At 42.9% G+C, this 22,368-nt stretch overlaps 2 long non-coding RNA genes across 2 annotated transcripts in view; both read left to right on the top strand.

The window, feature by feature from the left end:
• The window catches only part of LOC121839650, a 38,414-nt gene extending 26,197 nt beyond the window's left edge, over positions 1-12,217 (top strand). Inside the window, exon 5 of the long non-coding RNA XR_006079143.1 lies at positions 12,120-12,217. This is a non-coding gene — a long non-coding RNA (uncharacterized LOC121839650). The remainder of the gene's footprint in view (positions 1-12,119) is intronic.
• A 2,222-nt stretch (positions 12,218-14,439) lies between these two features.
• The window catches only part of LOC121839649, an 18,841-nt gene continuing 10,912 nt past the window's right edge, over positions 14,440-22,368 (top strand). The window contains exon 1 of the long non-coding RNA XR_006079141.1: positions 14,440-14,567. This is a non-coding gene — a long non-coding RNA (uncharacterized LOC121839649). The remainder of the gene's footprint in view (positions 14,568-22,368) is intronic.

Genomic DNA, 22,368 nt, shown 5'->3' with positions numbered 1-22,368 from the left:
AATGGGGGACCCTAGAGATCAGGGCCCCTGGGATACGTGCCCAGTCGGTAATTCGACCATGATTACTACAACGTTTGATAACTGGCTAACTGGTCAGTGACTGACATACTGTATCAAGAGAGAAACTGCTGATGCACAACCAAAATTCAAAATTGCACCTTGTATATTCTATTATTTTACCTTGAGACCCTTGACTGAGTTCCTAAAAAACTAGCGGCTGTGGGGCCCTATGCGGTCACTTATGTCGCTTAGTGGCTAGGGCCGGCCCTGGAGAGAGAGCAAGAGAAAGAGATGGGAGAGAGAGTTTCTTTGTTTCATTTCACTTTTGTTTATTGTTTATTTCACTTGCTTTGGCAATGTAAACATATGTTTCCCATGCCAAATAAAGCCCCTTTTGATTTGAATTTAATTTAAGACCGAGAGAGAAAGAAAGCGAGGGGATTAATATCGGCGAATAGCACTTAAGGACTTACATTATTAATCAACCTGTCATACATATGTACAGTCTACCTGGAAGACCAGGGGTTCACAGGATTGGATAACAGTATCATGGAAATCTTGTCTGTTTTGGTCCATCACCTAAAGTAGAAACTACCTAGCCCAGGAGCTGTTATTCTGCGTTACACAGAATGTTGACAATATCCTGGTAAGTCTATGATTATGATTACGGCTACCTATATGAGTGTCTCCCTTTGCAGCTGAGCCTTGTTTTCGAAGCTTTCACCAACACATGAATCTTTCATGTTGAAGCTGTTGGATTTGTCCTCTGTGAGCTGTAGGTTGGCTATCCCTCCTTCCTTGCCATCTGCATCACGCATACGGCAACAGGAGCTTCAATCTTCAATGTAATCATTTGCATGAATATAGCTTTGGGAGATACTGTAATGAAAGTCCCTTGGCTCTCTCCTCCGTCCTGTCTTTCTCCCGTGATGAAACCAATCCTAGCTTCTGATCAGAACGAGAGAGAGAGAGAAGGCACCCCAAATAACACCCTATTCCATATCCACCAACATTTTCGAACGTTTTTAAATCTCGGAAGCCAAACGCGGAAACTATTGATACAACTTCCTCTGCGCTCGTACATTATCATAATTCATATGCGCGCCACTAGAAATCCCTGCATTAGCATGTTTCTGTTAGCTGATACGTCCTGATAAAAAGACACCATATTACTAAAGATGGTTCTATTTGTGATATTACTGTCCTGCTAATGTGCCTGGACCTTGTAGGGAAAAAACCCTGAACTGATCGAAATGTTTGCCCAATCAGGCAGGCAGGATGCAGTTATTTCGAAATGAACATGCAGAAAAACCGCCAAGCTTTTGAGGGGTTATTCAAGCAACTTCGGCTATTCACCGCAGTTTTCAGCCTAGAGTTTTGTACTCATTTGAAAACAATAACATTCTTTATTACGTTGTGTTGTAGCCTAGGTAGGATACATGTATTGTCCCTAAAAAATGGGAGAAAAACAGATCGGGTAGGTTTACGAACTTCATACCCGGAGATTGGGAGCGAGCGCACATAGTGTTGGCTACCTATGATCAACTTATTTTTCTTTCACTGTGTACATTGACGGGATATATTCACAGCCGTATGAAGCCTAACATTGAACTTCTGAATTATGGGTTAATATGCATAAGCTTCTAACATAGACGTACTTGAGATGTAGCCCATAGCCTGTCTTCATTGTTCTGTAGTGTAATGACGCACCCGGCCTCTCCGCTGCCACGGCTATTCCTTTTAAATCCCGTGGAGTCCCAGGAAAAGCCCGACGACAAAAACGTGTTGTACACTTGTTACGACTTATTTTCTTTAGCCCACTAATAGCCTAGAGGAGGATAGATGCGCGCATGCTGTTTCTTGCTGAATGTAAAATAAGCTACAGCATTAACGAGTGGAGAGGAAAGGAGAAGCCCATGTTTTCTTATAGTAGGCTTATTTTAACACCGGACTACATCCTTACAAAATAGGCCTACACCATATTTTGGCCTGCTGATGTACCTTTCTGGACCTTCTAAACGGTCGAGAATAGACCCAAACTGATCCAAATGGTTGTTGCTTAACCAAGCCTAGACTACAGTAGGCCTATGCAGTAATTTCATGAAACAAACCAGGAACGTGTGAGCGGTTATTCAAATTAGCCTAGGCCTATAAATCACTGCAGTTTACAGCCTATGGACAATACTTGTGTATTCACTTGAACATAATAATAAATGCGTCATTGCACTGTGTTGTTGTAGCCCAGGTAGATTGATGTTCTTGTGTTTAAACGTAGGCCTAATCAATAGTGGAGCTTTGCGTGCCCGGGGATCACAGAGCGCAGCCTGGAGGAATGCACTACGGAACTGCCATTTCATCATTTGTTAATACATTTGTCTTGCACTTTGACAGGTAAATATTTAGCCTATAGTCCTAATATTTAGCTAATGAATGGCCTAATATCTAGCTTCATGTTGAACTTCTTACTTCGGCTCCACATCACTAGCCTCTCTCTTCCAGCTGTTTCCGTGCGCACTCAGGCTATCACTCTAAAAAGAAACGGTTCCTGAAGTACCCTTTAGGGGTTCTTCAAACAGAAACCATGGGGGAACCCCTATAAGTTCTTTGAAGAACTCACGTTAATGGATCCTCGAAGAATCCTTGGAATACGTTTTTGGGGTTCGTTTTTGAATTACTCCTCCTGACCCTTTTATTATTATTAGTAATACGCACAACAACAATAACACAATATTTCACTTGTCAGTGCTTATTAGGATTTTAGTGGCAAAGCAGAATTAAAACATCGAAAGATAAGGAAAACTCCCACCGAGCCCCATGTCTAATTGATATATCCTCTGGCGTGTGGATGTTAATGTGTTGTTCTCCGTATCCATAGCCAGAATGATTTTGCAGTGCATGGTGATTGAACAGGTTTCCTGTAATATTCATCAGAGGTGCAGGGAGGATGAAGACTGAATCCCCAAAAATAGTAATTATACAGATGATTAACAAAGGAGGGTGGTAAATGTAACCTGTATAACATACCAATAGACATACCTTTGTATACCTCCTCCTCTGTGTACCTACAGACACAAAGTGAGCAGTTCAGTCATCTGCACCCCTACAGCTAGCCTTCAACATATTCTTATAGCCTACATATTCTCACCTCTTTGTTGATTATATATCCATTAAATTGTAAATGTTCTGTGTAAGAAAGATTTGCACAAATATGAAAAGATAGATGCTATCATCATCAAACAATCTAAATGTAGATAATACAAGGGGAAAACATTATCATTAAATTGAGGAGATCTTTACATTTTTCAGTTAAGTGCCTGCACCTGCTGTCCTTTCAAATCCAAATGTTTCAGTTGGACAGTTAGGTTCCTGCAAGAACCCCCACCAACTAAGGAGGTTCCTCGATGAAGAAATCTTGGAAGAATCTTTTTGTAGGGCCATTTTCAGTGCCAAGAACCCTAAGGTTCTTCAAAAGAACTTTGAGGATCTTAGGAGAACCCTTGTGGAACCCATATTTTTTTTGCAAGGCTACTCAAACCTCTCCACAATAGGCCATTCCTCTTCTCATGAAATCACATGCAAGAAAAGCTATAGGCCACAGTACACAAGCTATAGGATATTTATTTAGATCATTTTAATACTATGCCTAACAGTATATTCGAAGGAAAGAAGCAGGCTTGCTCTTGCTAATTACTTAATGTAAAACAGGTCTACAGCATAGGAAATGGGGGGGACTTTACTTCCGGCGCCGACAGAGATGGCCGCCTCGCTTCGCGTTCCTAGGAAACTATGCAGTTTTTTGTTTTTTACGTGTTATTTCTTACACTAGTACCCCAGGTCATCTTAGGTTTCTTTACATACAGCCGACAAGAACTACTGAATATAAGATCAGCGTCAACTCACCATCAGTACGACCAAGAATATGTTTTTCGCGACGCGGATCCTGTGTTCTGCCTTACAACCAGTGTAACCGAGTGGATCACATGCAGCGACCAAAAAAAAAAAAACGACTCAGAAAAAGAGGGAAACGAAGCGGTCTTCTGGTCAGACTCCGGAGACGGGCACATCGTGCACCACTCCCTAGCATTCTTCTTGCCAATGTCCAGTCTCTTGACAACAAGGTTGATGAAATCCGAGCAAGGGTAGCATTCCAGAGGGACATCAGAGACTGTAACGTTCTCTGCTTCACGGAAACATGGCTCACTGGAGAGACGCAATCCGAGCGGTGCAGCCAGCGGGTTTCTCCACGCATCGCGCCGACAGAAACAAACATCTTTCTGGTAAGAAGAGGGGCGGGGGCGTATGTCTTATGGCCAACGTGACATGGTGTGATGAAAGAAACATACAGGAACTCAAATCCTTCTGTTCACCTGATTTAGAATTCCTCACAATCAAATGTAGACCGCATTATCTACCAAGAGAATTCTCTTCGATTATAATCACAGCCGTATATATCCCCCAAGCAGACACATCGATGGCTCTGAACGAACTTTATTTAACTCTCTGCAAACTGGAAACGATTTATCCGGAGGCTGCATTCATTGTAGCTGGGGATTTTAACAAGGCTAATCTGAAAACAAGACTCCCTAAATTTTATCAGCATATCGATTGCGCAACCAGGGGTGGAAAGACCCTGGATCATTGTTACTCTAACTTCCGCGACGCATATAAGGCCCTGCCCCGCCCCCTTTCGGAAAAGCTGACCACGACTCCATTTTGTTGATCCCTGCCTACAGACAGAAACTAAAACAAGAAGCTCCCACGCTGAGGTCTGTCCAACGCTGGTCCGACCAAGCTGACTCCACACTCCAAGACTGCTTCCATCACGTGGACTGGGAGATGTTTCGTATTGCGTCAGACAACAACATTGACGAATACGCTGATACGGTGTGCGAGTTCATTAGAACGTGCGTTGAAGATGTCGTTCCCATAGCAACGATTAAAACATTCCCTAACCAGAAACCGTGGATTGATGGCAGCATTCGTGTGAAACTGAAGGCACGAACCACTGCTTTTAATCAGGGCAAGGTGTCTGGTAACATGGCTGAATACAAACAGTGCAGCTATTCCCTCCGCAAGGCTATCAAACAAGCTAAGCGCCAGTACAGAGACAAAGTAGAATCTCAATTCAACGGCTCAGACACAAGAGGTATGTGGCAGGGTCTACAGTCAATCACGGACTACAGGAAGAAACCCAGCCCAGTCACGGACCAGGATGTCTTGCTCCCAGGCAGACTAAATAACTTTTTGCCCGCTTTGAGGACAATACAGTGCCACTGACACGGCCTGCAACGGAAACATGCGGTCTCTCCTTCACTGCAGCCGAAGTGAGTAAGACATTTAAACGTGTTAACCCTCGCAAGGCTGCAGGCCCAGACGGCATCCCCAGCCGCGCCCTCAGAGCATGCGCAGACCAGCTGGCCGGTGTGTTTACGGACATATTCAATCAATCCCTATACCAGTCTGCTGTTCCCACATGCTTCAAGAGGGCCACCATTGTTCCTGTTCCCAAGAAAGCTAAGGTAACTGAGCTAAACGACTACCGCCCGTAGCACTCACATCCGTCATCATGAAGTGCTTTGAGAGACTAGACAAGGACCATATCACCTCCACCCTACCTGACACCCTTGACCCACTCCAATTTGCTTACCGCCCAAATAGGTCCACAGACGATGCAATCTCAACCACACTGCACACTGCCCTAACCCATCTGGACAAGAGGAATACCTATGTGAGAATGCTGTTCATCGACTACAGCTCGGCATTCAACACCATAGTACCCTCCAAGCTCGTCATCAAGCTCGAGACCCTGGGTCTCGACCCCGCCCTGTGCAACTGGGTACTGGACTTCCTGACGGGCCGCCCCCAGGTGGTGAGGGTAGGCAACAACATCTCCTCCCCGCTGATCCTCAACACTGGGGCCCCACAAGGGTGCGTTCTGAGCCCTCTCCTGTACTCCCTGTTCACCCACGACTGCGTGGCCATGCACGCCTCCAACTCAATCATCAAGTTTGCGGACGACACAACAGTGGTAGGCTTGATTACCAACAACGACGAGACGGCCTACAGGGAGGAGGTGAGGGCCCTCGGAGTGTGGTGTCAGGAAAATAACCTCACACTCAACGTCAACAAAACTAAGGAGATGATTGTGGACTTCAGGAAACAGCAGAGGGAACACCCCCATCCACATCGATGGAACAGTAGTGGAGAGGGTAGCAAGTTTTAAGTTCCTCGGCATACACATCACAGACAAACTGAATTGGTCCACTCACACAGACAGCATCGTGAGGAAGGCGCAGCAGCACCTCTTCAACCTCAGGAGGCTGAAGAAATTCGGCTTGTCACCAAAAGCACTCACAAACTTCTACAGATGCACAATCGAGAGCATCCTGGCGGGCTGTATCACCGCCTGGTATGGCAACTGCACCGCCCTCAACCGTAAGGCTCTCCAGAGGGTAGTGAGGTCTGCACAACGCATCACCGGGGGCAAACTACCTGCCCTCCAGGACACCTACACCACCCGATGCTACAGGAAGGCCATAAAGATCATCAAGGACATCAACCACCCGAGCCACTGCCTGTTCACCCTGCTGCCATCCAGAAGGCGAGGTCAGTACAGGTGCATCAAAGCTGGGACCGAGAGACTGAAAAACAGCTTCTATCTCAAGGCCATCAGACTGTTAAACAGCCACCACTAACATTGAGTGGCTACTGCCAACACACTGTCAATGACACTGACTCTACTCCAGCCACTTTAATCATGGGAATTGATGGGAAATGATGTAAATATATCACTAGCCACTTTAAACAATGCTACCTTATATAATGTTACTTACCCTACATTGTTCATCTCATATGCATACGTTGATACTGTACTCTATATCATCGACTGCATCCTTATGTAATACATGTATCACTAGCCACTTTAACTATGCCACTTGGTTTACATACTTATCTCATATGTATATACTGTACTCGATATCATCTACTGTATCTTGCCTATGCTGCTCTGTACCATCACTCATTCATATATCCTTATGTACATATTCTTTATCCCCTTACACTGTGTATGACAGTAGTTTTTTTGGAATTGTTAGTTAGATTACTTGCTCGTTATTACTGCATTGTCGGAACTAGAAGCACAAGCATTTCGCTACACTCGCATTAACATCTGCTAACCATGTGTATGTGACAAATAAAATTTGATTTGATTTGATTTGATTTGAAATGCACGTTGGGGAATGTTGAGAGAGAGAGAGAGAGAGTGCATTGGTGTGATCACTGTAGGCCGGTTTTAACATTGTTGCACTGATGCATTGGAAATAGTTGCACAGGACATACAGTAATGCGCACAGTGGAGAAAGAAGAACCTAAGGAATTGACAACCATTAGAAAAATGGAAATCACGTGCAAACCGCTTGAGCAATGAGGCAACAACTTGCTTTAAAAGCTGCACAGCTTAAATGGTGTTTGTTGTTGAATTGCGACGTTTAAATACGAGTTACTGTATTCTTTTTCATTCGTCCTACATCTACATTGAAGTATTATTTGCAGTTGTCACCATGACAACGAAAACACCCTGAAAAGCACTGAACGGTCTGAACCAGTATCTGTGTGTTAAGAGACCTCGTGAATGATCTTGTGTTACCACTTTATCATTATAGGTAGCGTGCAGTCGGATGTGTTGATCGACCGACAAAACAATTTTACATTTGAATCATTTAGCAGACGCTCTTATCCAGAGTGACTTATAGGAGCAATTAGGATTAAGTGCCTTGCTCAAGGGCACATCATCCGATTTCACCTAGTCAGCTCAGGGATTCGAACCAGCAACCAGAACTAGCCTACTAGTAGGTATAGCTAACATTATTATCACAACAGAACTAGCCTACTAGTAGGTCTAGCTAACATTATTATCACAACAGAACTAGCCTACTAGTAGGTCTAGCTAACATTATTATCACAACAGAACTAGCCTACTAGTAGGTTCTAGCTAACGTTATTATCACAACAGAACTACCCTACTAGTAGGGTCTAGCTAACATTATTATCACAACAGAACTAGCCTACTAGTAGGTTCTAGCTAACGTTATTATCACAACAGAACTACCCTACTAGTAGGTCTAGCTAACATTATTATCACAACAGAACTAGCCTACTAGTAGGTCTAGCTAACATTATTATCACAACAGAACTAGCCTACTAGTAGGTTCTAGCTAACGTTATTATCACAACAGAACTACCCTACTAGTAGGGTCTAGCTAACATTATTATCACAACAGAACTACCCTACTAGTAGGTCTAGCTAACATTATTATCACAACAGAACTACCCTACTAGTAGGTCTAGCTAACATTATTATCACAACAGAACTACCCTACTAGTAGGTCTAGCTAACATTATTGTCACAACAGAACTACCCTACTAGTAGGTCTAGCTAACATTATTGTCACAACAGAACTACCCTACTAGTAGGTCTAGCTAACATTAGTGAACTTTGAATGAAGAAAAAAAAAATAATACACTTATACTTACTTACTTGAATTATTTACTCTATAAATTGACTCCTTCAAATAATTGACTCTGGAAAGTTTGCCACCAGCGCGCTGCAGTAGGGAAGTAAAGCGGAAGTCGAATCCATCACCGCCATTGTTTTGCCGTGCCCATAGCAACGTTGGAAAATGAGGTGAATACAGTAAAACAAAGGGAAGAGTCGCCGTTTGGGACGCAGTCAGAGATGACTGAGCTATCTGACTCCGTCTACCCTTCCTGGACAGCAAGCTCTATAGGGCATACATGCAGTTACAGACAGCTCTCGCACTGAGGTGTGTGTGTGTGTGTATATTTGTGCATGTGTGTGTGTATATTTGTGCGTGTGTGTATATTTGTGCGTGTGTGTGTGTGTATATTTGTGTGTGTGTGTGTATATTTGTGTGTGTGTGTGTGTGTGTCTTTATATATAATGTAACCATGTATATCCTGGAGCATTGTCAGATCAGAACCTCTGCACCCTCCCAAAATCTTCAACTCAATAATTAAACCAAGGATGTATCTCTGTGGGATACAATAGGTTTTAAAACTAGGTCAGCGTCACAAATGTCTCCCTAGTCCCAATACAGTACACGGTCAAAAGTAGTGCACTACGAAGGGAATAGGTGCCACTTGTGACACATTCCTAGTTGTTGTTTCTGTTCCCTCATAAATCATTTTACTTTCCTCCCAGAAGAGAAACACTTTTAGCTTCAGTCTGTATGGTCAGAGTCAACAATACACAATACGTTGGGTTGGTTCGCATCCTGAGGTGAAATGATTAGCTAGCTGTGTTATAGCCACTAAACGCACCCCAACAGAGAATTAAAGTCTGTGTCTCAAATATCAATCTGTTCCAGAACTATGGGTCTCGGTCAAAATTAGTGCACTATAATAGGGAATAGGGGTCCATATGACTCTGGTCAAAATTAGTGCACTATATAGGGAATAGGGGTCCATAGGACTCTGGTCAAAAGTAGTGCACTATATAGGGAATAGGGGTCCATATGACTCTGGTCAAAATTAGTGCACTATATAGGGAATAGGGGTCCATAGGACTCTGGTCAAAAGTAGTGCACTATATAGGGAATAGGGGTCCATAGGACTCTGGTCAAAAGTAGTGCACTATATAGGGAATAGGGGTCCATATGACTCTAGTCAAAATTAGTGCACTATAATAGGGAATAGGGGTCCATAGGTCTCTGGTCAAAAGTAGTGCACTATATAGGGAATAGGGGTCCATAGGACTCTGGTCAAAAGTAGTGCACTATATAGGGAATAGGGGTCCATAGGACTCTGGTCAAAAGTAGTGCACTATATAGGGAATAGGGGTCCATAGGACTCTGGTCAAAAGTAGCGCACTATATATAGGGAATAGGGGTCCATAGGACTCTGGTCAGAAGTAGTGCACTATATATAGGGGATAGGGTGCCATTTGGGACACAGACTTACGTTAGCCAGCACCATACATCCCCTGCATCCCACCCCTGGCTTTCTTCTGAAGCCACGCAGGGTTGGTCCTGGTCAGTCCCTGGATGGGAGACCAGATGCTGCTGGAAGTGGTGTTGAAGGGCCAGTAGGAGGCACTCTTTCCTCTGGTCTAAAGGAATATCCCGATGCCCCAGGGCAGTGATTGGGGATGTTGCCCTGTGTTTCAACGTGTGTCCTGACTCTCTGTGGTCACTAAAGATCCTATGGTACTTATTGTAGGGGTGTTAACTCTGGTGTCCTGGCTAAATTCCCAATCTGGACCTCATACCATCATGGTCACCAAATCATCTTACAATTGGCTCATTCAACCCCCCTCCTCTCCCCTGTAACTATTCCCCAGGTCGTTGCTGTAAATGAGAATGTGTTCTCATTCATCCCCCTCCTCTCCCCTGTAACTATTCCCCAGGTCGTTGCTGTAAATGAGAATGTGTTCTCATTCATCCCCCTCCTCTCCCCTGTAACTATTCCCCAGGTTGTTGCTGTAAATGAGAAGGTGTTCTCATTCATCCCCCTCCTCTCCCCTGTAACTATTCCCCAGGTCGTTGCTGTAAATGAGAATGTGTTCTCATTCATCCCCCTCCTCTCCCCTGTAACTATTCCCCAGGTCGTTGCTGTAAATGAGAATGTGTTCTCATTCATCCCCCTCCTCTCCCCTGTAACTATTCCCCAGGTTGTTGCTGTAAATGAGAAGGTGTTCTCAGTCATCCCCCTCATCTCCCCTGTAACTATTCCCCAGGTCGTTGCTGTAAATGAGAAGGTGTTCTCAGTCATCCCCCTCCTCTCCCCTGTAACTATTCCCCAGGTTGTTGCTGTAAATGAGAAGGTGTTCTCATTCATTCCCCTCCTCTCCCCTGTAACTATTCCCCAGGTTGTTGCTGTAAATGAGAAGGTGTTCTCATTCATTCCCCTCCTCTCCCCTGTAACTATTCCCCAGGTTGTTGCTGTAAATGAGAAGGTGTTCTCATTCATCCCCCTCCTCTCCCCTGTAACTCTTCCCCAGGTTGTTGCTGTAAATGAGAAGGTGTTCTCATTCATCCCCCTCCTCTCCCCTGTAACTATTCCCCAGGTTGTTGCTGTAAATGAGAAGGTGTTCTCATTCATCCCCCCTCCTCTCCCCTGTAACTCTTCCCCAGGTTGTTGCTGTAAATGAGAAGGTGTTCTCAGTCATCCCCCTCCTCTCCCCTGTAACTATTCCCCAGGTTGTTGCTGTAAATGAGAAGGTGTTCTCATTCATCCCCCTCCTCTCCCCTGTAACTCTTCCCCAGGTTGTTGCTGTAAATGAGAAGGTGTTCTCATTCATCCCCCTCCTCTCCCCTGTAACTATTCCCCAGGTTGTTGCTGTAAATGAGAAGGTGTTCTCATTCATCCCCCTCCTCTCCCCTGTAACTCTTCCCCAGGTTGTTGCTGTAAATGAGAAGGTGTTCTCAGTCATCCCCCTCCTCTCCCCTGTAACTATTCCCCAGGTTGTTGCTGTAAATGAGAAGGTGTTCTCATTCATCCCCCTCCTCTCCCCTGTAACTCTTCCCCAGGTTGTTGCTGTAAATGAGAAGGTGTTCTCAGTCAACTTACCTGGTAGAATAAAGGATACGTTTAAATACACTCTTAGAAAAAAATGGGTTCTTCGGGCTGTCCCCATACGAGAACACTTTTGGGTTCCAGGTAGAACCCTCTGTAGAAAGGGTACAACCAAAAGGCAACCAAAAATGGTTCTTCAAAGGGTTCTCCAATGGGAACAGCCAAAGAACCCTTTAAGGTTCTAGATAGCATTTTTTGTTAAGAGTGTATTGTTGACTGCTTGGATTGTGTGGAGGAGAAAATTATATATATTTGAGGGAGATTTTACTTTCCTGCCCCCATGTAATTCAACTATTTTCATGGTTTTGTAAACTGCAAATTATTATTGACTAGAGTGGTGAACAGAGGGGGTGTAATTTCAACATGATTAAGTTGTATAAGTATTATCATGAACACATTAGCTTTTTTTTTACGGCAATTGTGTTTTTTGAAATGATAAAAAAATGTCGACTTCCCTGTGATGAGAGAAACGAAGGCGTGGTATTATCCTCTTTGTGTCTGAGGTGTTTTGACTTTCTGTTGTCTAGGAGACACCAGAATGTTTTTGAAGATAGCGGCAATTTTGGAAAACAGAGCTACTTCTCATTCATCCCCTTTTCTCTGAAAATGGCACATGTCAAAGTAAGCATTTCACGGTAAAGTCTACTACACCTGTTGTATTCAGCATTTCACTGTAAGGTCTTCTACACCTGTTGTATTCAGCATTTCACTGTAAGGTCTACACCTGTTGTATTCAGCATTTCACTGTAAGGTCTACACACCTATTGTATTTAGCATTTCACGGTAAGGTCTACTACACCTGTTGTATTCAGCATTTCACAGTAAGGTCTACTATACCTGTTGTATTCAGCATTTCACTGTAAGGTCTACTACACCTGTTGTATTCAGCATTTCACGGTAAGGTCTACTACACCTGTTGTATTTAGCATTTCACGGTAAGGTCTACTACACCTGTTGTATTTAGCATTTCACGGTAAGGTCTACTACACCTGTTGTATTTAGCATTTCACGGTAAGGTCTACCTACACCTGTTGTATTCAGCATTTCACGGTAAGGTCTACCTACACCTGTTGTATTCAGCATTTCACTGTAAGGTCTACTACACCTGTTGTATTCAGCATTTCACTGTAAGGTCTACTACACCTGTTGTATTCAGCATTTCACTGTAAGGTCTACTATACCTGTTGTATTCAGCATTTCACGGTAAGGTCTACCTACACCTGTTGTATTCAGCATTTCACTGTAAGGTCTACTATACCTGTTGTATTCAGCATTTCACTGTAAGGTCTACCTACACCTGTTGTATTCAGCATTTCACTGTAAGGTCTACTATACCTGTTGTATTCAGCATTTCACTGTAAGGTCTACACCTGTTGTATTCAGCATTTCACTGTAAGGTCTACTACACCTGTTGTATTCAGCATTTCACGGTAAGGTCTACCTACACCTGTTGTATTCAGCATTTCACGGTAAGGTCTACTACACCTGTTGCATTCAGCATTTCACGGTAAGGTCTACTACACCTGTTGTATTCAGCATGTCACGGTAAGTCTACTACACCTGTTGTATTCAGCATTTCACTGTGAGGTCTACTACACCTGTTGTATTCAGCATTTCACTGTGAGGTCTACTACACCTGTTGTATTCAGCATTTCACGGTAAGGTCTACTACACCTGTTGTATTCAGCATTTCACGGTAAGGTCTACCTACACCTGTTGTATTCAGCATTTCACGGTAAGGTCTACCTACACCTGTTGTATTCAGCATTTCACGGTAAAGTCTACCTACACCTGTTGTATTCAGCATTTCACGGTAAGGTCTACCTACACCTGTTGTATTCAGCATTTCACGGTAAGGTCTACCTACACCTGTTGTATTCAGCATTTCACGGTAAGGTCTACCTACACCTGTTGTATTCAGCATTTCACGGTAAGGTCTACTACACCTGTTGTATTCAGCATTTCACTGTAAGGTCTACCTACACCTGTTGTATTCAGCATTTCACGGTAAGGTCTACCTACACCTGTTGTATTCAGCATTTCACGGTAAGGTCTACCTACACCTGTTGTATTCAGCATTTCACGGTAAGGTCTACCTACACCTGTTGTATTCAGCATTTCACGGTAAGGTCTACTACACCTGTTGTATTCAGCATTTCACGGTAAGGTCTACCTACACCTGTTGTATTCAGCATTTCACGGTAAGGTCTACCTACACCTGTTGTATTCAGCATTTCACGGTAAGGTCTACCTACACCTGTTGTATTCAGCATTTCACGGTAAGGTCTACTACACCTGTTGTATTCAGCATTTCACGGTAAGGTCTACCTACACCTGTTGTATTCAGCATTTCACGGTAAGGTCTACCTACACTTGTTGTATTCAGCATTTCACGGTAAGGTCTACCTACACCTGTTGTATTCAACGCATGTGACAAAACATTTTTGATCTGATGTGTCGAAGTTTGGCGGTCAGAGAGAAAATAGTGCTCACTGTCTTGAGTGATTTATGTGAATTTCCCTGTTGTGAATTTACTTTAGGAGCTGGTCTGCACCCACGGGGCACAGACGTCAGTTCAACTTCTAGTTTTGATTGACATTTGGTTGAGTTGTCAACTAACGTGAATTCAAATGTGAAATCAACACAACATGTCACCATTTAGGTTCAAAGTTGGGTGAAAAATGACTAAATGATCTTCCGTTGAAGACTTCAAAAATAATCCAATCAATTTTCCACATTGATTCAATGTAGGTTTTTGGGGGGTTGAAATGATGTGGGAAAAACATTGATTCAACCAGTTTTTGCCCAGTGGGAACTGACACGTGGTCTAATGGACCAATCCCTAGTGGTAAAGATGTTATCTTTAGGCTCTGCTCAGATCCGTTTCCCGGACTCACATTAAGCCTGGTCCTAGACTAAATGTCAAGGTATTCGTCGTCGGAAGATGAGGAATCATCGGACCAAAGCGCAGTGTGGTAAGTGTTCATGCTTTCTTTATTAAAACTGAACACTAATAACGACGAGCATAACCGAAAAAAGTCTTGTAAGGTGCAAACACTAAACAGAAATTAACTACCCACAAAAACCCTGTGGGAAAAGGCTACCTAAGTATGGTTCCCAATCAGAGACAACGAGACAGCTGTCCCTGATTGAGAACCACACCCGGCCAAAACATAGAAATACAAAAACATAGAAAAAGGAACATAGAATACCCACCCAATCACACCTGACCAAACTAAAATAGAGACATAAAAAGCTCTACGGTCAGGGCGTGACACTAAAAAGCATGTCTAATGGTGATTTTTAAATTTGAGTGATCTTTAGTCCAGGACTAGACTTAATCTGTGTCCAGGAAACCGATCCAATAACTTTTAATGTGCAGTGGAAGGTGATTTGCAGATGAGTGATTCCCCATAGAGATACAATATTCTGTGGATGTCCCAATGTCTCCCCAGAGGCTGGCTTGGTCCAAATTATAGCCATTCAACTTGTTGAATAATGAATTAGATGTAGTGACCTTGGTACTACCTTAGTGCTTTAGCCCAAGGGGTAAGGAGATATTTTGTGGATGGTATTGATGATTGTAGTACTTACTCATTGATTATAGGTGTAGAAATTGATGGGGTGGCAATATGACCTTGCCATTGGCTCCTTGGCTGGGACAAAGCTGTTTAAAAAAAAAACAACTCTCACCTTGGCTCCTCAAAACGTCAGAGAGAAGGCATGAGAATATTGTAAAGGGGATTGTGCTGCTGAGATAGAAATAATAGTGTGAGTCCCAAATTACAATATAACATACTACTTTGACAAGGGCCCATAGAGTTCTGGTTCAAAGTATTTTCCCTAAATAGGGAATAGGGTGTCATTTTGGAGGAGATCAGAGGACATGACTCCATTGGGAGTCTCCCATTGTTAGTTTACCATTTTGTCTCTTGGACATGAGCAACATTTCTTATCAGACAGATGGACTCATTCAGAGGGGAAACAATCAAAGGGGCGTAAGACCAATCTTCACTGTAATTAACAGTGATTGCAATTTGAGATGTCAAAATGTTTCAACAGACATCAGACTCTGCAATCAGTGGTCACAGCAATTATAGTTTATTTTCTGCTGTATTTTTACCCAAATACAGTGTAAACATATGTTTCCCATGCCAATAAAGCCCTTTGAATTGAATAGAGAGTGAGAGCACGAGACGGGGGGAGAGCACGAGACGGGGGGAGAGCGCGAGAGGGAGGGAGAGCGCGAGAGGGAGGGAGAGCGCGAGAGGGAGGGAGGGGAGAGCGCGAGAGGGAGGGAGGGAGAGAGCGCGAGAGGGAGGGAGGGAGGGAGAGCGCGAGAGGGAGGGAGGGAGAGAGCGCGAGAGGGAGGGAGGGAGAGAGCACGAGAGGGAGGGAGGGAGGGAGAGAGCACGGGAGGGAGGGAGGGAGGGAGCACGAGAGGGAGGGAGAGCGAGAGAGAGCACGAGAGGGAGGGAGAGAGAGAGAGACTACGAGAGGGAGGGAGAGAGAGAGAGACTACGAGAGGGAGGGAGAGAGAGAGCACGAGAGGGAGGGAGGGAGAGAGAGAGCACGAGAGGGAGGGAGAGAGAGAGCACGAGAGGGAGGGAGGAGAGAGAGAGAGAGAGAGCGAGAGAGGGAGCGAGAGAGGGAGGGGGAGAGAGAGAGCACGAGAGGGAGGGAGAGAGAGAGCACGAGAGGGAGGGAGAGAGAGCACGAGAGGGAGGGGGAGAGAGAGCACGAGAGGGAGGGAGAGAGAGAGAGAGAGAGCACGAGAGGGAGGGAGGGGAGAGAGAGAGCACGAGAGGGAGGGAGAGAGAGAGCACGAGAGGGAGAGAGGGAGAGAGAGAGGGAGGGAGAGAGAGCACGAGAGGGAGGGAGAGAGAGCACGAGAGGGAGGGAGAGAGAGCACGAGAGGGAGGGAGAGAGAGCACGAGAGGGAGGGAGAGAGAGCACGAGAGGGAGGGGGAGAGAGAGCACGAGAGAGAGAACAAGCTAAACTTCAAGAATAAGAATGAGAAGAGGTCATGGCCCTCTGTGTCCTTTATCTATGTCATTTAATGAGCAGCACAATTGGTTTCAGCTGACAATGAAGTAGAATTAGTCTGACCATTCAATGACTTGAATAGAATTCATCAATTAAATGTCATAGACAATGAAAAAAAACTAATAAACACTTGGTCCCTGAATTAAAGCGGTTGCGTGCCCTCTTCAGCTAGAATGGATGATCTGTAAATAATAAGGACCTGTGAATCAGTGGAGGCTGGTGAGAGGAGCTATAGGAAGACCGGCTCATTGTAATAGCTGGAATGGAATAAATGGAACGTTATCATATACATCAAAGATATGGAAACCACATTTGACTCCATTCCATGGATTCCATTCCGGCCATTACAAGGATCCTATATAGGTCCTCCCACCAGCCTCCACTGCTGTGAACCTATGGTGCTACGCCAGTCTAAAAAGGAGGTTTGTGAGCCCAGCAAACTGGGAACATTCCAAAAACATTGGCTAAGATTCCCATTAAGTTCTAGTTGGGGATTTATTTACCATCTATAGTATATATTCTGCTGTGTTTTTACCCGGGTACAGTGTAAACACATGTTAATCTAACATTGGGAAGACATCCTCTCTTTTAGGAGAATATATTTGAATCTTCAGAACTGCAGCCAGATAATTAACCCTTTGTGCCAATAGTGGATAGATGTGGCCTTGTGTTTTTTTTCCCCAGTCAAATATGGTCAATGGAATATTATGTTAAACCTAAAAACAAATATGCTATGAACGTCATAAAAATGTCCTTCTTACAACATTAAGGGGATGTCTTGTGCAACCTAACTTTAAACATTGTATGAATGTCATCACAACTGAGCATTGTTCCCACAACCTAATTAAGTGTTCTGGGAACCTTTAAAGAACTCCGGAAGGCTGATGAAGTGTTCTGGGAGCCTTTAAAGAACTCCGGAAGGCTGTTTTGTCAACATTCTTGCAACATCAAAGGAATGTTTTGTGCACCTGATACAAATATTATCATAATATCAGCATTAACTGTACAGTTGTATTGTTCTTGGAACCTATCTGTTGTCATAGACCCACTATGATCCCACAACCTAAAGAAACATTCTGGGAACCTTTTTAAAGAACAGACTAAATGTGTTCTGGGAACATTTTCAAGAACAGACTAAATGTGTTCTGGGAACATTTTCAAGAACAGACTAAATGTGTTCTGGGAACATTTTCAAGAACAGAATAAATGTGTTCTGGGAACATTTTCAAGAACAGACTAAATGTGTTCTGGGGATATTTTCAAGAACAGACTAAATGTGTTCTGGGGACATTTTCAAGAACAGACTAAATGTGTTCTGGGAACATTTTCAAGAACAGACTAAATGTGTTCTGGGAACATTTTCAAGAACAGACTAAATGTGTTCTGGGAACATTTTCAAGAACAGACTAAATGTGTTCTGGGAACATTTTCAAGAACAGACTAAATGTGTTCTGGGAACATTTTCAAGAACAGAATAAATGTGTTCTGGGAACATTTTCAAGAACAGACTAAATGTGTTCTGGGGATATTTTCAAGAACAGACTAAATGTATTCTGGGGAATGTTCTTGTAAGATTAGGTGAATGTTTTTTTGCACCCAAAAAATAGAATCATCTGCGCAACTGGACAGTTTTTGTGTTTTGAGAACATACAGAGCCTTCAGAAAGTATTCCTACTCCTCGACTTATTCCACATTGTGTTATGTTACAGCCTGAATTCAAAATGGATTAAACAAATGTTTTGACTCACCCATCTACACACAATATAATGACAGAAATAAAAACATGTTTTTAGAAATGTTTGCAAATTTATTGAAGATCAAATACAGAAATATCTCATTTATATATATTCATACCCTTTAGTCAATACATGTTAGAATCTCATTTGGCAGCGATTACAGCTGTAAGTCTTTCTGGATACAATATTAGATTTAGCAATATTTGCAAACTTTTCTTTTAAAAATTTCTTCAAGCTCTGTGTTACGGGTTTTGGTTTTCCCATTAACGTTGGATTTATAGCACGTAGGGTGCACCGATTGGTGTCACCTCGTTAGTCAGTAGGTGTTACACCTGTGCAGGTTGCCATCTTGTTAGTGGGAAGGTGCTTCACCTGTGCTGGACCGGGTGCTATTTCAGAGTGGCTGGCCCAGTGCTCCAGTTACCTTGAGAGATGTGGAGGGTCAACACCTTTAGTTAGCTCGCCCAATTTGAATTCTAGAAAACCATTCCTTTATCTGATTTTGTTTTTGCTCCACCATTTTGGTTTGCTTCCTGTCTTTAAGTTTGGTGTGGGTTTTTATGTTGTTTTCCCTCATCTTGGGCAAATTTAGTGTGTGCTCATGTTGTGTGTCTTTTAGGTCCCAGTTGTTGTTGCTAGTCAACTTTCTGTGGACACCTCCATGAGTGTTTTTCAGAACCCCTCCTAAAACCATCCCTGTTTTGTTTTGGTTGTTGTCAGTGACTCTTTGTTAGTTCCCGCTTCTGTTTTGAGCAACATTTTTAAAACGTTTTTCTTGCTGGGGAACATAACAAAATGGGGGCTCGTCTAGGATCTTGTTTCCCATGAGTATGCTAGTCACTCTAGTCACCTACTCTGAAGCTGTGCCCTGATATTTGAGTGTTCAAAATACATTTTTGTGGTAGAGTTTCTGTCACTGTCATCCACCCAAAGGGATTATCAGATTGGGGGAATCATTTTGAAAGTTGCATAAACACACAGGCTAATAAAATAAAGCCTTGGACTTCAAGTTGGATGAATTGGTGGAAAACGCCACATGGGAATTGCTAGATAATGGTGAATCTGCTCGTCATTGCAAAGCATTGACACCCCTTTAAAAAAAAAAAAAGCATTACACCACCCCTTTAAAAAATAAAAAATAGCATTACACCACCCCTTTAAAAAAAAAAAGCATTACACCACCCCTCTTTTAAAAAAGCACCCCTTCAAAAAATAAAAAATAGCATTACACCACCGCTTTAAAAAAAAGCACCCCTTTAAAAAATAAAAAAGCATTACACCACCCCTTTAAAAAAAAAGCATTACACCACCCCTTTAAAAATAAAAAATAGCATTACACCACCCCTTAAATAAAAAATAAAAAAGCATTACACCACCCCTTTAAAAAATAAAAATAGCATTACACCACCCCTTAAATAAAAAAAAAAAAGCATTACACCACCCCTTTAAAAAATAAAAAATTGCATTACACCACCCCTTTAAAAAAATAGCATTACACCACCCCTTAAAAAAAAAAACATTACACCACCCCTTAAATAAAAAAATTAAAAAAGCATTACAACACCCCTTTAAAAATTAAAAATAAAAGCATTACAACACCCCTTTAAAAAAAAACAGCATTACGACATCAAGGTGGTATCTGGTGATCCAAAAGCAGTAGTCAAAAGAGTTTATTGGTACTGCTTTGGTGGAGGAACAAGTGCTTTGGTTGATGAAAACAATGCTACGAGTAGTGGTGTGAGTCCTGTGCAACTGAGGGATGTGCAACTGAGGGAGATAGAACTAAAGGCACAACATAAATTAGAGAGTTAGAGCACAGGGAAAGACCAGAGGAGTGTGCAGCCAAACATCAAGAATGTCAGATTAAGAGAGATAGATCTGGAAGTACTCCGAATTCAGCCACGCCATCTTGAACCCTCAACAGAGTTTGATCTCGGTCTCAACAGCCGTCCTGTACCGTCTTTATACAAAAAAAGAGATGGGTGATTATTTGACTCTGAGCGGATTGCCACATCACTAAAATGGCCACGGGATATTTAGTCACTGCTCCTCCAAAGTGTTCTGGTGGGAAAAGATCAAAGTCTACGCTGCTGTATCTCTTGATCAGAGTTCAGATTATGACACACTGTTGAAGCTGCTATCCGTTGGGCTTATGAGTTGGTCCCAGAGGCATATAGACAACAGGTATCTTACAAAGTCATGTTGAGTTCGCAAGGGAACAAGCATTTCTTTTTGATCGGTGGTGTGGTTCTCAAGAGGTCAAGAAACTGGAGGATTTGAAGACACTCATACTTCTCGAGCAGTTAAAAAAATTGCCTTCGTGAAAGGGTTGCATTACATTTACACTACTTTTATGAGCACAAGGATCTCACTCTTGAGGAAGCTGCAGTTCTTGCAGATGAGTTTGTGTTGACACATAAAAGTACCTTCACAAACAGAGCACCCAGTAGTTACCCCTATGCAGGAAGCAATCCAGAGAGGTCCCCCTCCTACTGCGAGATTTCAGTCCTTTTCTACAGTGCCCAAAGATAAAGATCATCAGAAAACTTGTTTTTCGCGTCTGCTAGTTTTTCATTACAATACACATTATCTCTCAGAAACAGCAGTTTTTTTCTTGTGGGGGCACTCCAGCCCATTAAGTCTCTGGTGGGGACTGGTGTATCTCCTAAACAAGATTTTGGATCAGATGTGTATGAACCCTTCAGACGGGTTCGTGTTTCTGCACAGTGGCGATGGTGTTAAGCAGTCGGTAAAGATACTGAAAGACACTGGGGCAGCCCAGCCCTTCATTTTGGAGGGTGTTTTGCCTTTGCTCTGACATTCAAGTTGGTTGATGATCATTGCTAGACAGCCACAAGTCTTGCCATTGATTTTCAAGCGGATTTCAGTCAAAACTGTAACTAGGTCAAAATTCAATGTCATCTTGGTAAGCAACTCCAGTGTATATTTGGCCTTGTGTTTTAGGTTATTGTCCTGCTCTAAAGGTGAATTTGTCTCCCAGTGTCTGTTGGAAAGCAGACTGAACCAGGTTTTCCTCTAGGATTTTGCCTGTGCTTAGCTCTATTCCATTTGTTTTTATTTGTTTTATTTTCCCCCAATTTTATGGTATCCAATTGTAAGTAGTTACTATCTTATCTCATCGCTACAACTCCCGTACGGGCTCGGGAGAGACGACGGTCAAAAGCCATGCGTCCTCCGAAACCCAACCAAGCCGCACTGCTTCTTAACACAGCGCGCATCCAACCCGGTGGCCAGCCACACCAATCTTTTGGAGGAAACACGGTGCACCTGGCGACCTGGTTACAGGAGTCGCTAGTGCGCGATGAGACAAGGATATCGCTACCGCCCAAACCCTCCCAAACCCGGAAGACGCTGGGCCAATTGTGTGTCGCCCCATGGACCTCCCGTTCTTGAAAATATGAAGTGTGGTACTCAGTGATGTGTTGGATTTGCACAAACATAATGACAATTTTTTTGCAGTTTTACTTTATTGCAAACAGACTTGCATGTTTTGGAATATTTTGAATACGTATTGACCCAATTTTTAATTAATTTGTAAAAGTTTCTAAAAACATAATTCCACTTTGACATTATGGGGTATTGTGTGTAGACCAGGGTCACAGAATCTCAATATAATCCATTTTAAATTCAGGCTGTAACACAACAAAATGTGGAAAAAGTCAAGGAGTGTGAATACTTTGCGAAGGCTCTGCATCTTTTAAAGAACATTTTAAATGTGTTCTGGGAACGTTCTTGTAATGTCAAGAGATTATTTTTTAACCCTAAAATAAACATTGTAAAATAATCCGCTCAACTGGACAGTTTTTGTTGTTTTGGGAAAATATATTTTTGTTACCAAACACAACATAATGAAACATTCTTGGAACCTTTAAAGAACATATTAAATGTGTTCTGGGAACCTTTAAAGAACAGATTAAATGTGTTCTGGGAACCTTTAAAGAACAGATTAAATGAACAGATTAAATGAACCTT

Source organism: Oncorhynchus tshawytscha, linkage group LG16, assembly GCF_018296145.1.
Source record: "Oncorhynchus tshawytscha isolate Ot180627B linkage group LG16, Otsh_v2.0, whole genome shotgun sequence".
NCBI classification, from domain to species: Eukaryota; Metazoa; Chordata; class Actinopteri; order Salmoniformes; family Salmonidae; genus Oncorhynchus; species Oncorhynchus tshawytscha.
The sequence above is the reverse complement of the archived record's forward strand: the minus strand, read 5'-3'. Positions and strand labels throughout refer to the sequence as shown.